This window comes from Ovis aries, chromosome 14 (assembly GCF_016772045.2).
Source record: "Ovis aries strain OAR_USU_Benz2616 breed Rambouillet chromosome 14, ARS-UI_Ramb_v3.0, whole genome shotgun sequence".
Classification (NCBI taxonomy): domain Eukaryota; kingdom Metazoa; phylum Chordata; class Mammalia; order Artiodactyla; family Bovidae; genus Ovis; species Ovis aries.
The window spans coordinates 57114588-57129220 of record NC_056067.1 but is presented as its reverse complement, the minus strand read 5'-3'; the positions used below and the strand labels follow the sequence as shown (position 1 = coordinate 57129220).

The following is a 14633-nucleotide window of genomic DNA, read 5'->3' as shown; positions in this document are numbered from 1 at the left end:
TCCTCTCCCCTCCCCCAGGGCGCAGACACAGGCCAAGGACACCACACACATCATAGAAAGAGCCGAGCCCCCCCCCCCCCCCCCCCCCCCCCCCCCCGCCCCAGGGAATCAGGTTGAGCTTTGCTTCTAGATGTTCCAGCCCTAAAACCTCCCTTCCTGAGGTCTCACATGTGCCAAATGGGAGGTTTCCCTCAGGGCTCCTGAATGCAGGTCTCTTCCATTTTTTCAAAACCCTCCTAGGCAGGGTCAAGTAGCCCAGAAGTAGGGTCCATTGTGTCTGGTGAATTGTTGTGCTGCCTGCTCTCTGTAGTGCAAAAAGGAAGGAGAGGAACTAGCCAGGAAGATCTGCCAATAGAGTGGAGCAGCAGGATGTGATTAGCATATCAGTTTAGTTTTGATTACCCAGTAGAGATCAGGAACAGAGAAAGTCAGCAAAGAGCTCTGAAAAGGGTGAGAGAAACAAGAAAACGGTTTCTTCTCTTTCACTGCAGCAGTTGCAGGTTAAACGGCTGTATGGATGTCTTTGAAGGTAATTTCTCAACATGCAGATGTGAGTTTGAGACGTCATATCCCCCAGAAGATAAAGTGCGGGAGGAAGAAGCGGAGGAAATGACAGCTTCTCAGGTAATTGTCCTGCCCGGGTGTGGGGCTGTGTCTGCTTTTCCTCCTGAAATGCCTGGACTGAGAATCTGCAAAACTTTAGTTCTCTGCTTCTAAGTTTTCTGCCTGGAGTGCTTGTTATCACCTTCTTATTTTTTCCTGTTTTTTGTTTGTTTGTTTGTTTGTTTGTTTGTTTTAATAGTGAAACCCAGCTCTTCAGGTTTCGTCTCCCTCATATTCCAGAGCCTTTTCTCCATTGTCTGTATCCTGGCTTTCTATAGAGCATGATGAATTCTCAACATTAAATAGTGACTTTCAATGTTCAATACATTCCCTTTGTGAGAGATCAATACAGGGAAGCACTGGTATCTGAGATTCCCACTGGGATGTGGTTCAGTGTTAGGATCTTAGGGAAGTTGGGGAAATGCCGTGATGAATTTACGTGTGGATGCAATTCAGCTCTCTAGAACAGGAGTAAGAAAATGCCCTTGTTAATAGAATGAACATAGCATTCTAGAATTTTTCAGAAGTAGCAGAGACAATCCTCTATACCAATGAGAAAAATATACTAATTAAATGGAGTATTAAGCTACAGATCATGGGAGGTATATAGGAGGTGGAATTTGCAGAAACCTGACATTTTTCATGATAGATTAAGATCATGGTTTTCCTAATATTGCCAAAATGCCAGGCAGTGATAATGCATTTTTCTGTGTACTCTTACCCGTGACCTCTGATGTTCACTGGATCAGGTGCTTCTCTGAGATTTCCACGCTATGAAGTTTATTTTTTCCTTCTTGTCTTGAACAAGAATCTTGGAAAGAAAAAGTGATGGATATGCCTATCACAGTTAATGAGGAAATGCCGTATCTTCTTAGTTACTCTTTGCTTTGAAAAATAAACACTCTCAGCTCAGGCAGATGCACAGTTTGAGAGATGTGAATTAAGTTTTATTTGGGGCAAAATGAGGACAGCAGCCCAGGAGACAGCATCTCAGAGAACTCTGAGAAACTGCTCCAAAGGGCCAGTGGGGGAAGGTCAGTATGTGAGTTTGGTGAAGGGGGAGTTCAGTGCAATCAAGCACTTACTTTACAAAAGGATTTCTGCCAGGCATGAGGAACTGAAGTCATCATTTAGTGGTTTAGTGCTTTTCTAGATATGAAGAGATGCAAGGATTGGGATCATGAAAGCAGTTTCTGAAAATATCTGACTCTAAAGACCTGTGCCACCAGATTCCCTGGAGCTGAGTGCCACAATCCAACCTGAACTCCGTCGAGGGGACTGAAGTCAGTTGCAGCACCATAGGGTTCATTCTCCCCAGAGGCAGATCACAAACGCCCTTGTTATTCAGTTCAGTTCAGTTGCTCAGTGATGTCTGACTCTTTGCAACCCCATGAATCACACCACGCCAGACCTCCCCGTCCATCTCCGACGCCAGGAGTTCACTTAGACTCATGTTCATTGAGTCAGTGATGCCATCCAGCCATCTCATCCTCTGTCGTCCCATTCTCCCCCTGCCCCCAATCCCTCCCAGCATCAGAGTCTTTTCCAATGAGTCAGCTCTTTGCATGAGGTGGCCAAAGTACTGGAGTTTCAGCTTTAGCATCATTCCTTCGAAAGAAATCTCTGGGCTGATCTTCTTCAGAATGGACTGGTTGGATCTCCTTGCAGTCCAAGGGACTCTCAAGAGTCTTCTCCAACACCACAGTTCAAACGCATCAATTTCTCAGCACTCAGCCTTCTTCACAGTCCAACTCTCACATCCATACATGACTACTGGAAAAACCATAGCCTTGACTAGATGGACCTTAGTTGGCAAAGTAATATCTGTGCTTTTGAATATGCTATCTAGGTTGGTCATAACTTTTCTTCCAAGGAGTAAGCGTCTTTTAATTTCATGGATGCAGTCTCCACCTGCAGGGAATTTGGAGTCCCAAAAAATAAAGTCTGACACTGTTTCCACTGTTTCCCCATCTGTTTCCCATGAAGTGATTGGACTGAATGCCATGATCTTCATTTTCTGAATGTTGAGCTTTAAGCAAACTTTTTCACTGTCCTCTTTTACTTTCATCAAGAGGCTTTTTAGTTCTTCACTTTCTGCCATAAGAGTGCTGTCATCTGCATACCGGATGTTGTTGATATTCCTCCCGGCAATCTTCATTCTAGCTTGTGTTTCTTCAGTCCAGCGTTTCTCATGATGTACTCTGCATATAAGGTAAAGAAGCAGGGTTACAATATACAGCCTTGACGTACTCCTTTTCCTATTTGGAACTGGTCTGCTGTTCCATGTCCAGTTCTAACTGTTGCTTCCTGACCTGCATATAGATTTCTCAAGAGGCAGATCAGGGGGTCTGCTATTCCCATCCCTTTCAGAATTTCCCACAGTGTATTATGATCCACACAGTCAAAGGCTTTAGCAGTCAATAAAGCAGAAATAATTGTTTTTGGAACTCTCTAGCTATTTCCATGATCCAGCGGATGTTGGCAATTTGATCTCTGGTTCCTCTGCCTTTTCTAAAACCAGCTTGAACATCTGGAAATTCATGATTCGCATATTGCTGAAGCCTGGCTTGGAGCATTTTGAGCATTACTTTACTAGCATGTGAGATGAGTGCAATTGTGCGGTAGTTTGAGCATTCTTTGGCATTGCCTTTCTTTGGGATTGGAATGAAAACTGACCTTTTCCAGTTTTGTGGCCACTGTTGAGTTTTCCAAATTTGCTGACATATTGAGTGCAGCACTTTCACAGCATCATCTTTCAGGATTTGAATCAGTGCAATTGGAATTCCATCATCTCCACTAGTTTTGTTCATAGTGATGCTTTCTAAGGCCCACTTGACTTCACATTCCAGGATGTCTGGCTCTAGATGAGTGACCACACCATCGTGATTATCCGGGTCATGAAGATATTTTTTGTACAGTTCTTCTGTTGATTCTTGCCACCTCTTCTTAAAATCTTCTGCTTCTGTTAGGTCCAGATCATTTCTGTCCTTTATCGAGCCCATCTTTGCATGAAATGTTCCCTTGGTATCTCTGATTTTCTTGAAGAGATCTCTAGTCTTTCCCATTCTGTTGTTTTCCTCTATTTCTTTGCATTGATCTCTGAAGAAGGCTTTCTTATCTCTTCTTGCTATTCTTTGGAACTCTTCATTCAGATGCTTATATCTTTCCTTTTCTTCTTTGCTTCTCGCTTCTCTTCTTTTCACAGCTATTTGTAAGCCTTCCCCAGACAGCCACTTTGGTTTTTTGCATTTCTTTTCCATGGGGATGGTCTTGATCCCTGTCTCCTGTACAATGTCTCGAACCTTATTCCATAGTTCATCAGGCATTCTATCTATCAGATCTAAGCCCTTAAACCTATTTCTCACTTCTGCTGTAGAATCATAAGGAATTTGATTTAGATCATACCTGAATGGTTTAGTGGTTTTCCCTGCTTTCTTCAATTTAAGTCTGATTTTGGTAATAAGGAGTTCATGATCTGAGCCACAGTCAGCTGCTGGTCTTGTTTTTATTGACTGTATAGAGCTTCTCCATCTTTGGCTGCATAGAATATAATCAATCTGATTTTGGTGTTGACCATCGGGTGATGTCCATGTGTAGAGTCTTCTCTTGTGTTGTTGGAAGAGGGTGTTTGCTATGACCAGTGCATTTTCTTGGCAAAACTCTATTAGTCTTTGCCCTGCTTCATTCTGCTTTCCAAGGCCAAATTTGCCTGTTACTGCAGGTGTTTCTTGAATTCCTACTTTTGCATTCCAGTCCCCTATAATGAAGAGGACATCTTTTTTGGGTGTTAGTTCTAAAAGGTCTTGTTCAGTCGCTGGCGACGCTCTTGGCAAGTGCCGATTTGTAGTTGACAACACTCCTGTGTGTTTAGTAGAGATGCTGGGATTTGGGAGTAGGGTTTTTCACCACTCAAGCCCAGGTCTGATCATTTCCAGTACACTCCACGCTCATATCACAGATAGAGTCTCATCACATTGCTGTATTTTCCAAAATGTTTACAAGAATCATATTACTGTGAATCTATGTTCAAAGGTGTTCAATTTTAAAATATAGTTCCATGCAAATGGTAGATTTTTCAGAAATTAAAAAATTCAGAACCAGAGGTGTCTATTTTTTTAATCATTGTGTATGTCTGCACCCTAGTCTATTTTTAAAAATTTGAATAATATTGTCACACGAGTGTATGTTCCTCGGTTCTTTGTCTCCTCACAACAAAGATTTGGAGCGACGAATATTAAAGCCCTCGGCGCATCACAGCTGTCGGGTCTTGGACAAACTGTGTTATAGCTCTTAGGCAAATCAGTGTTAGAGCTCTATTTTATTTAGACGATAGCAGGAGAATCTATCCTAGAAGCATGAGGGCATACCAACCCAAAGACTCAAAGAGAACAGCATTGAGGAGCGCATGGGGGAGGGAGAAAAAGAGAAGAGCTCACGCATGCACGTGGGAGAGAAAGAGGGAGAGAGAGAAAGCGCTTTGGCTCCTCCTTTTATATGTTTTTTCCTCGACCTGGGCCTGCCCTATGCAAATTTGATTTAGCCAGGAGTGTTGTTTGTTCTACCTGAAGTCTCCATTCTGGTCCTCGGACCTTCCTCAGACCTTCCTTGTCTTTTAGCCACCACTATTTTGGACTCCTTTTCCCTAATCTACCTACCTAACAATATCAGCCTCAAATATTTATGTACATTTTCAATCAGTTAAAAATTATCCTGATTTTATTGCCAAGACCATTTTTCTCTTAATATGTATACAGTCCTGATTTTAGTGTATGTCCGTATGCATGAACATGTTAACATCATTTGATAGATTTTCTTTCCTTTTCTTCCTTGAAGATTCTTTGAAGCAGGGAATAGCTACCCACTGCAGTATTCATCCCTTGAGAATCCCATGGACAGAGAAGCCTGGTAGGCTACAGTGCCTGGGGTTGCACACGACTGAGTGACTAACACTTTTCTTGTTTTTAGTATTATTTACAAATACAGAAATTTCTATAAACTTTCATTAGAGTTAGCTCTGTGCGTTTGTCTTTGTTTGATTAAAGTCTAGAGTCACAAACTGAAGTAAAATTTGCTACTGCTGCTAAGTCTCTCCAGACGTGTCTGACTCTGCCACCCCATAGATGGCAACCCACCAGGCTCCCCAGTCCCTTAAGCTGTCATCTAAAGGATGTTTGTTAAAATATTTGCCAAAAGATGATACAGCAACATTATTGATTTTAAATTATGTCTGGTATACATTCAAGACTCTGAAAACTGTCGGAAAATAGTATATACCAGATCGTAAAAATGATTCCTGTCACCGAGGTTACTATCCTATCAGACCTGTAAAATCTGTAAAGCACTTACAGTTCAAAAAGTTAACTGTGAATTCTTTCTTTACTCTTCTTCTTCGTTGCTGTTCAAACATTGTCACTCATAGAGCAGAATTTTCAACATTATTAGTTCAAATAAGGTTGTTAAAAATGTGGCACACTGAGCCCACTCCAGAACATTTGGATCAGGAAGTGCTTTTTAAAAATATTTCCTGTTTCTTTTGATAGAGAGTTTGTCGTCTGTCAACTGAGTACAACACTCAAAAATAAATATGGCAATTTAAATCTGATTGTAATTTCTCTTCCAAATCAGAATAATTTCTGCAATGGTTGATAGATCGTATCTCATCCTCTTTTCTTGGGGTTAAAAATGTGGTAGAATATATTATAGTGTAAAAATTATATTCCTGTGTAACACCAGACTTTCTTCTAAATCAAAGCCATTTCTCTTGCTGGTTTCCTCTTGGGTCACATTAGGAAGTCTTCCCATGACCACATGGCACCTGTACTTTGTATTTCAGGGATGGCTGACATTCCAAGATGCGGCCATAGACTTCACTCAAGAGGAGTGGGAATGCCTGGACTTCAGTCAGCGAGAATTGTACAGGGACGTGGTGTTAGAGAACTACAGGAACCTGGCCTCCTTGGGTGAGGATAACTGCCTTCCAGAATCCCTTCTCTACCCACTGGGTTTTGGTTCCTGCATTTCTAGAATGTCTCCTAGAATCTTCTGCTCCTTATAATAGTTTCAAATCCCTGCTTTCTATGGGAAAATAAATATTTATGAGTTGAGAAAGAGGACCTCATGATGATTCATTATGATTCTAACTTTTCCTTGATGGAATCTTCATCCTTCTTCTAGGTGAGTGGTAATTCTGTAGGTTCTGTGGTATAAAAGGGTGCCACTCTCCTTTATAAATCAGATATCTCCTACTTACTTACTTTGGCCTTAGTAGTACTTGACTAGAATCGCAAGATCTTTTCTTTATGTACTTTTAGTTATAAAAGTGCTTCGATAAAGTATTTGGGGATATAACTTTCTAGGCTATATTAACATTCAACCATGCCTTCTCTAGAATGTTAGTAGTAATAATGTAATGGGCAAAACTATGGTCATGTCTGACTCTTTGTGACCCTATGGAAAAGTCCATGGAATTCTCCAGGACAGAATACTGGAGTGGGTAGCGGTTCCCTTTCCAGAGGATCTTCCCACCCCAGGAATCAAATACAGGTTTCCCACAGTGCAGGTGGCTTCTTTACCAGCTGAGCCACCAGGGAATTTTAATACAGCTTAGGAAATTATGTCCCCACATACTTTAGTTCTAGGCTGTATTAACATTCTACCATGCCTTCTCTGGGCTTCCCAGGTGGCACTAGTGGTAAGAACCTGCCTGCCAATGCAGGAGACGTAAAAGAAGTGTGTTTGATCCCTGGGTTGGGAGGAATTCCTGGAGGAGGACATGGCAACCCACTCAGTACTTTTGCCTGGACACTCCCATGGACAGAGGAGCCTGGTGGGCTACAGTCCATAGGGTGGCAAAGAGTCAGACAGGACTGGAGTGACTTAGCACATGTGCCTTCTCTTCTCACTTGAATACATATTAGATTGGAAACTGATGAATCTCTAGTAAAATGAATATTCCTTTTCCTGATAGCAGGTCTTGTGGTCTCTAAGCCAGACCTGGTCACCTTTCTGCAAATAAAAAATCCCTGGGATGTAAGGAGACTGGAGATGCCAGCCATATACACAGGTATGTATGAATGGATGGAGCCGATGAGTCAACGACAGGTCCAAAGATTAGTGAGGAATTCATCCTTTGTCATGTGGTTTGGGAAGATCTGCTTCAATGGAAATGATTGTAGAGAAGTCTGGGTTTCTTTCTGTTGCTGTCATAGGCGGATATCACCTGCCCCATTCTGTCTCTTTAAATTATTCCTGAATTCCTCTCCAGTGATTACTTTTCTCAATCACAGTGAGAACTGAAATCCTTCTCTTGGCCTGTGACAACCTGCATGAATCTACTACTATTCAATTTCTTCAGTGTGCGGGGGGGTCGGGGCGGGGAGGGGTGGGTGGCGGGTGTGTGTTCGTGCCTTAGGAAAACTGGACATTTCTGAAAAACTCTAAGATGCTCCTATTAAAGTTTCTACCTCGAGATGGCAGTGTGTGAGTGGAATTGTAGACATACTGCCAAAGGTCTAAGAATATTGGGGACAGAAGTTTGGTTTTTTTTGTTGTTTGTTTGTTTGTTTCTGACATAATTTCTAAAACACTGGAAGCTACAAATATGATCTTATAAATTTTAAACTCAAGTAATTTCTTCACTGTATAAACCAAAACCTCCCTAAAGAGAAAGAATGCCAGTCTCAGGGTTACTTCAAAGTTTCTGTTTTCTTCAAATGAACTCATATGAAATGTTAAGTGTATTTGCCCCAATTCCTCAATACTAAAAGACTTAAGTATATTCAATTAACTTAAAGAATTTTCAAATAAATTGACATAAGAGCGTAAAACATTTTCCACCATATTTTTAATGGTTTTACAGTATTACAATGTTTAGATAATAGAATCTTTTTAAAACATTGTCATTGGAGTATAACTGGTTTACAATGTTGTACAGCAAAGAGAAGCCATTTTACGTACAGATATCTAGTCTTTTTAAGATTTCCTTCCCAATTAGATCTCCACAGAGCATTGATACTGTTAACACCACATTTTTAAAGTCTCATTTCTTAATTTCTCAAGAACTGCTTCTTTATTTAATGAATCTTGTTATCAGCTTCCCCAGACTTTGCCCTACATGCCCTCGGTTTTTGATTAGACCTATGCCAGTATCATTTATGATTTTTATATTGAAACATCATATAGAACATGCTAAAATAAGAAGTCGGTTAAAGAATTAGAGGCCACCTAGTGGCACCTGCATTTAAGATGACTTAAGTCAAAGAGTAATCATTAGACATTTTCTCGGTTTGTGGTCTGTTCTGCAGGCTGCAGGATCCTAGCTCCTCTTGCTCTGTTGTCTTCCCCCTAGGGGGTGAGGTTGGTCCACAGGCTTGTACCCTTATCCCCTTGATCTGGGTTTTGTATGCTGTTATTGTGACCCGAGCCTCCCCTGGATATTCAGGGGAGCTTCCCCTTGGCTCTATGGTTGTCACTGCCCTGTCAGGGGTGGGGTCTGCTCCTTGGTTGGTGCAGAAGAGCCCCCAGATCCACTTCTTCACTGTGATTCTGATCTGTGGTCAAGGCAGGTAGGATTGGATGATACCCACTGGGAGAGATGCCACTAAGCATTGCTCCTCTGGGGATGTTCACCTTGGGGTGTGCTCATGCGCTGTGTGAGTCTCATGTGACCCCATGTTGGCATTGCTCTTGGCCCCCCTTTAACCATGGGCATGCTGGCACATTGCTCTGGTGTGTCTCAGATGTTGTTTTCACTGGAACACCAGCATAGTTCCAGTGAACTCAGGTCCCAGAATTGCATTCATGGAGCTGGATCTGGTGTGGAGCTATGGGGGCAACTCATACTCAGGCCTGGCCCCACCCCCTAGTATACATCCCCAAAAAGTCAACAGCTGCTAAAGCTACACCTCCCATGACTGGAGGAGCCTTGGTTGTCCATTCAGATGCTCTGTAGGGGCTGAGAGGACAAAGCCAACGGCAGGTATAAAAGCATGGTTTGTGCAACTGTGAGGAGAGACTTCAGTGTTTTCTTCATTAACCCTGGGGCTCAGCTGAGCTTTCAGCTCCTTCTATGTGTGTGGGCCACCCACAGGTGTCTGCTCCAGAGGCTACCCCAGAGCACCAGAGTCTGCTGATTGGGAGGAGGTGCATGGGGGGAGGCTGTGGCTGGAGCTCAATAGAGCCCACCCGGGTGGTGGCCTTTCCTAGTGCTGGGGGAGGAGGGGCCAGCACAGGGGCAGAGGGGCTGCAATGGTGGGTCTTCCCTTTGGGCATCACTCAACAATGGCACTCTGCTCTCTGGTGGTTCAGACTTCCTCCACAAGTATTCTAGCTTATAGAGCTCCTCCCTCACCCCCAACCTCTCAGGATGCCTCCTCACAGCCACAGGAGACCTCTGCCTGGGTCTGCTCTCCAGACCCCACATTTCAGCACCCAGCCTTTGTCTGCAGCAGTGGACACCCTCTCAGGCTGGGTGGGCAGGGTTGGGATCAGTACCCTGTGTACAGGTCTCACTCTGTCCTGCTGCCACAGACTGTTGCCGTGTTCTCTTCCCACAGAGAATGAGGCTCCCCTTCTGTCCCAGCTGAGCTCACACCAGCCCCAGTAGATAGGAACAGTAGATAAGAAAACTTTCATTTGGTATCTTTCAGCTGTGTCTTCTCACAATACCCGTGGTTTGATGTCAAAGAATCCAAGATTAGAAAATTTAATCCAAAAAGCAAACCTAGGAATATATGAAAGGACTCACCTTGGAAACGAACATTTAATGAAAGACCAGGAATATACGGGGGTATGTGAAACATCTAGAAGATGTTTATATGGACAGAAAGAAACCAAGACACTTTCACACAATATGGACATTACTGCCCAAAGAAATGAGCAATGTCAGTCAAACTGTGGAAAACACCCATTTCAGTTCTCAACATCTGCAGAGCAATGTATCTCTTCAAGCAAAGGCATAAATCATTTTTTGAAACATGCACGTTCTTTGAAGGGAAATGTGGAAAATCTGGAAAGTCATCCAGTCTCTACTGCAAATACTCATACAAACCACTCTGAACACAGGCTTTGATTACACATACATTCAAGCACGTCTGAAAACCAGAAATTTAAAAATGATGGGGAAAACTCACAATATAATCAGTTTGAGGGATCTGTAAACAAGGGGTCATTATTCTTCCACCAACAGACAGTTTCTCTCTGTTCCAAAATGTGTAATGTTGGTAATAATGGAAGAGAGTTAATCCCAACATCATGTTCAATACACACCATAATACTGTTAATACGGAACAACTTCTCAGGTGTAATAACACGAGTCAGGCCTTAAGTAAGAGATCTACCCCCAAGAATCATAACAATATTTACGAAGCCGTGAGAAGCAATTCATGCAATGAAACTGGGTGTAAAACTGAACAAGACTCTAACGCTATGAAACATCAGGGACCTCAGTCTTCAGACAGAGATTCTGACAACAGTACATGGAGGAATATCTTTTATCAAACATCAGGTTTTCCACTAAATGAGAGTACACACACTGGAGAGAAGACTTACAATTGTGAATATGGTGATGTCTCTAATCAGTCTTCAAATCTCACTCAACAGCAGAGTATTCAGAATCCACAGAAAAGTTACAAGTGTCAGAAAAGTGAGAAAGCCTTTACTAACTCAACCAGTCTAAGTAGACACAGGAAAATTCATTCAGGATGGAAACCTTCCAAATGTACAGAGTGCAGCAACACCTTTAATCAGAATTCAGAGCTTAGTTAAGATCAGCAAATCCACACTGGCAAGAAAACTTATGAATGTAAAGAATGTGAAAAAGCATTTAGGTCTTCCTCAAACATTAGTCGACATCAGAGAATTCACACTGGGGAGAAGCATTATAAGTGTACAAAGTGTGGCAAAGCCTTTAATCAGAAGTCACATCTTACTGAACACCAGAGAATTCATACTGGAGAGAAGCGTTATAAATGCAAAGAATGCAGAAAAGCCTTTAGTCACAACTGAACTCTTACTAACCACCAGCGAATTCATACTGGAGAGAAGCCTTATAAATGTAAGGATTGTGGCAAAGAATTTAACCAGAGCTCAGGTCTTACTAACCATCAGAGAATTCATTGTGGAGAGAAGCCTTATAAATGTAAAGAATGTGGAAAAGTCTTCAGTCACCCCTCAAATTTTACTAAACACCAGCGAATTCATACTGGGGAGAGGCCTTATAAATGTAAGGATTGTGGCAAAGACTTTAGCAGGCACTCAGCTCTTACTTACCATCAGAGAATTCATACTGGAGAGAAGCCTTATAAATGTAAATATTGTAGCAAAGCGTTTAGACAGCACTCATGTCTTACTAAACATCAAGTAATCCATACTGGAGAGAAATCTTAGAAATGTAAAGAATGCGGAAAAGCCTTCAGTCAATGCTCAACTCTTACTCAACACCAGAGAATTCATACTGGAGAGAAGCCTTATAAATGTAAGGATTGTGGCAAAGAATTTAACCAGTGCTCAAGTCTTACTTACCATCAGAGAATTCATACTGGAGAGAAGCTTTATAAATGTAAAGAATGTGGAAAAGCCTTCAGTCACTACTCAAATTTTACTCAACACCAGAGAATTCATTCTGGAGAAAAGCCTTATAAATGTAAAGAATGTGGAAAAGCCTTCAGTCACTACTCAAATCTTACTCAACACCAGAGAATTCATACTGGAGAGAAGCCTTATAAATGTAAGGATTGTGGCAAAGAATTTAACCAGTGTTCAGGTCTTACTTACCATCGGAGAATTCATACTCAAGAGATGCCTTATAAATGAAAAGAATGCGGAAAAGCCTTCAGGCACCACTCAAGTATTATTCAACACCAGCGAATTCATACTGGAGAGAAAACTTACAAATGTAAAGAATGTGGAAAAGCCTTCATCAAGCACTCACGTCTTACTCAACTACAGATAATTCATATGGAGAAGTGACAAAGGCTTTAATCAGAGCTCTCACCTTATTAGAGATCAGAGAGCACATACTGGAGAGAAACCCTAGTAATAAGTGATGGAAGAGGTTTGTCCTAAACATACACTTCAGAAAATACAAGACCATTTATTTAAGAAAGATAAGGAATGACATAAACAAAATGTCAAAAATTATTTAATAACAATTAAATCTAAATAAATATCAGAAATTTCACACTAGAAAAAGTGAAAGTCGCTCAGTTCTGCCCAACTCTTTGCAACCCCATGGACTGTGTCCATGGACTTCTCCAGGCCAGAATATTGGAGTGGGAGGTGGATTATTTACCAACTGAATTATCAGGGAAGCCCATATAATAGAAAGCATTTCATCAATCCTATTTTTTGAAGTTCCTTTTCACAAGAAGTACTGTAGATAGTAATCCATAGTTAAAACAGATAAAAAAATTGATGTTAGTATGGATCACAAGATGAAGGTTGGTATTTAGAAATGTACAATTTTTAGCAATATGTCTTTGTTTATATTGACATGATTTGTGATTATTTGAAAACCAAAATATATGTGATCAACTCTCACATTACTCCATGCTGTTATGCTTCATTTCTAGTGTGTATGCAAAGTTATGTTTTTGATGCTTGCTATCTCAAAGGTGAGACAAGGCCTTCTATCCTAGGGAGAAATCATTTATATTTATTCTCCATTAGAAGATTAAGGACCCAGTAATATAACATGTACATATAAATGGAGGTGTTAGTCATTCATGGCAAACATCCCTATAGGTCACCATGAGGTAAGTGTTCAGGGAGTAATTCCACATATTAAAGTAAGATGTACATTTTCAATAGTTATGTTACTTGCTTTTTAAGTAAAATACAATGACAGTTCACCGAAATCTTCATGTATCTTTATACTATCAACAGAAGTCATGAATATTAGTTGACATGTTTCAAATAAAGACACCTCTGATCCCCTGAAAATGTATGGAAACCCCTCCCAGAAAAGTCATGTAATTAGTGTATGTCTTGTTTCGTAAACGATTAACCTCCATTTTGTAACCATAGGAATCACAGTTCTCAGATCATTGTATCAGAGCAATGAATATCGTTGTTTATGCTTGTAATCTGTATTTTATTCAGTTACACAGTGGGTTAGAAAAGGTGTTATTCTGACTGTGTGATATGACATGTTAATACAACTGGGTGGTTTCCTGTGATGAAGTTGGTGTGTAATGAAGTATCAACCTACCGATTTAAGGTTGAAGGGAAAATACCTAACAATAAACTCTTTGTTAGCACAGAGGGATGATATCTGTAACAATTAGTTTCCATATTGTCTTTAATCCTCAACTAATTGGATATTTCCCATCATTTCTCCATTGTACTTTTTCCCCCTCACTGTAACTGCTGGGACATTGTGATAGTTCTAAGAAGGACCATACAGAGTATTGAGAGTTTACCTGGATTACTCCATGCTGTTGCTGCCACAGCATCTGTCTGGGGAGCAGGCAGCCTGCAGGTCCTTGAACTCACAGCAGCCAGTCCTATGAGCACCTGCACTAGATGACCACCCACCTTGAGACCAGCAGTCCTGCTGAAGCCCAGGGTTTACTGCACAGGCCCCCCTTCAGTGACACCCTCAGAGCTTACCAGATTCCTGCTCCTCTGGTTTGAATGGACCCATCCACGCTCAGCCTGGGGAGCCCACAGCAATCACTCAGGGTCCCTTAGAAAGGCCTGAACCCCAAGTACTGGAGCTTTCTCTGCCGGGTTCTAGCCTGACCTCCCTCAGAAATTTCCATCCTAAAACCTCCCCTCCTGAGATGTTTCAGCTGTGCTCAATGAGAAGGTTTAAGCTCAGGGCTCCTGAGTGTGGGCCTTGGGGAAGAAGCATCAGAACAGAGAACTTGCTAAAGATTTATTTAATGACCCCCCCTCAGACCTGCAGATTCATAACTTCTTAGAGTTGGGACCTTACCTAGAGGGCTTCATATTCACTGAAATGGTTCAGAAAGAATCTGAACCATTGGCCAAGTGATTTCCATCTGTTTTCCATCAGGGTCACGTGACCA

General features: G+C 41.6%; 1 pseudogene; it reads left to right on the top strand.

Moving 5' to 3' along the window:
• The first annotated feature begins 513 nt into the window (after window positions 1–513).
• On the top strand, window positions 514–12570 carry LOC114117917 (zinc finger protein 501-like; annotated as a pseudogene).
• Window positions 12571–14633: the final 2063 nt, after the last annotated feature.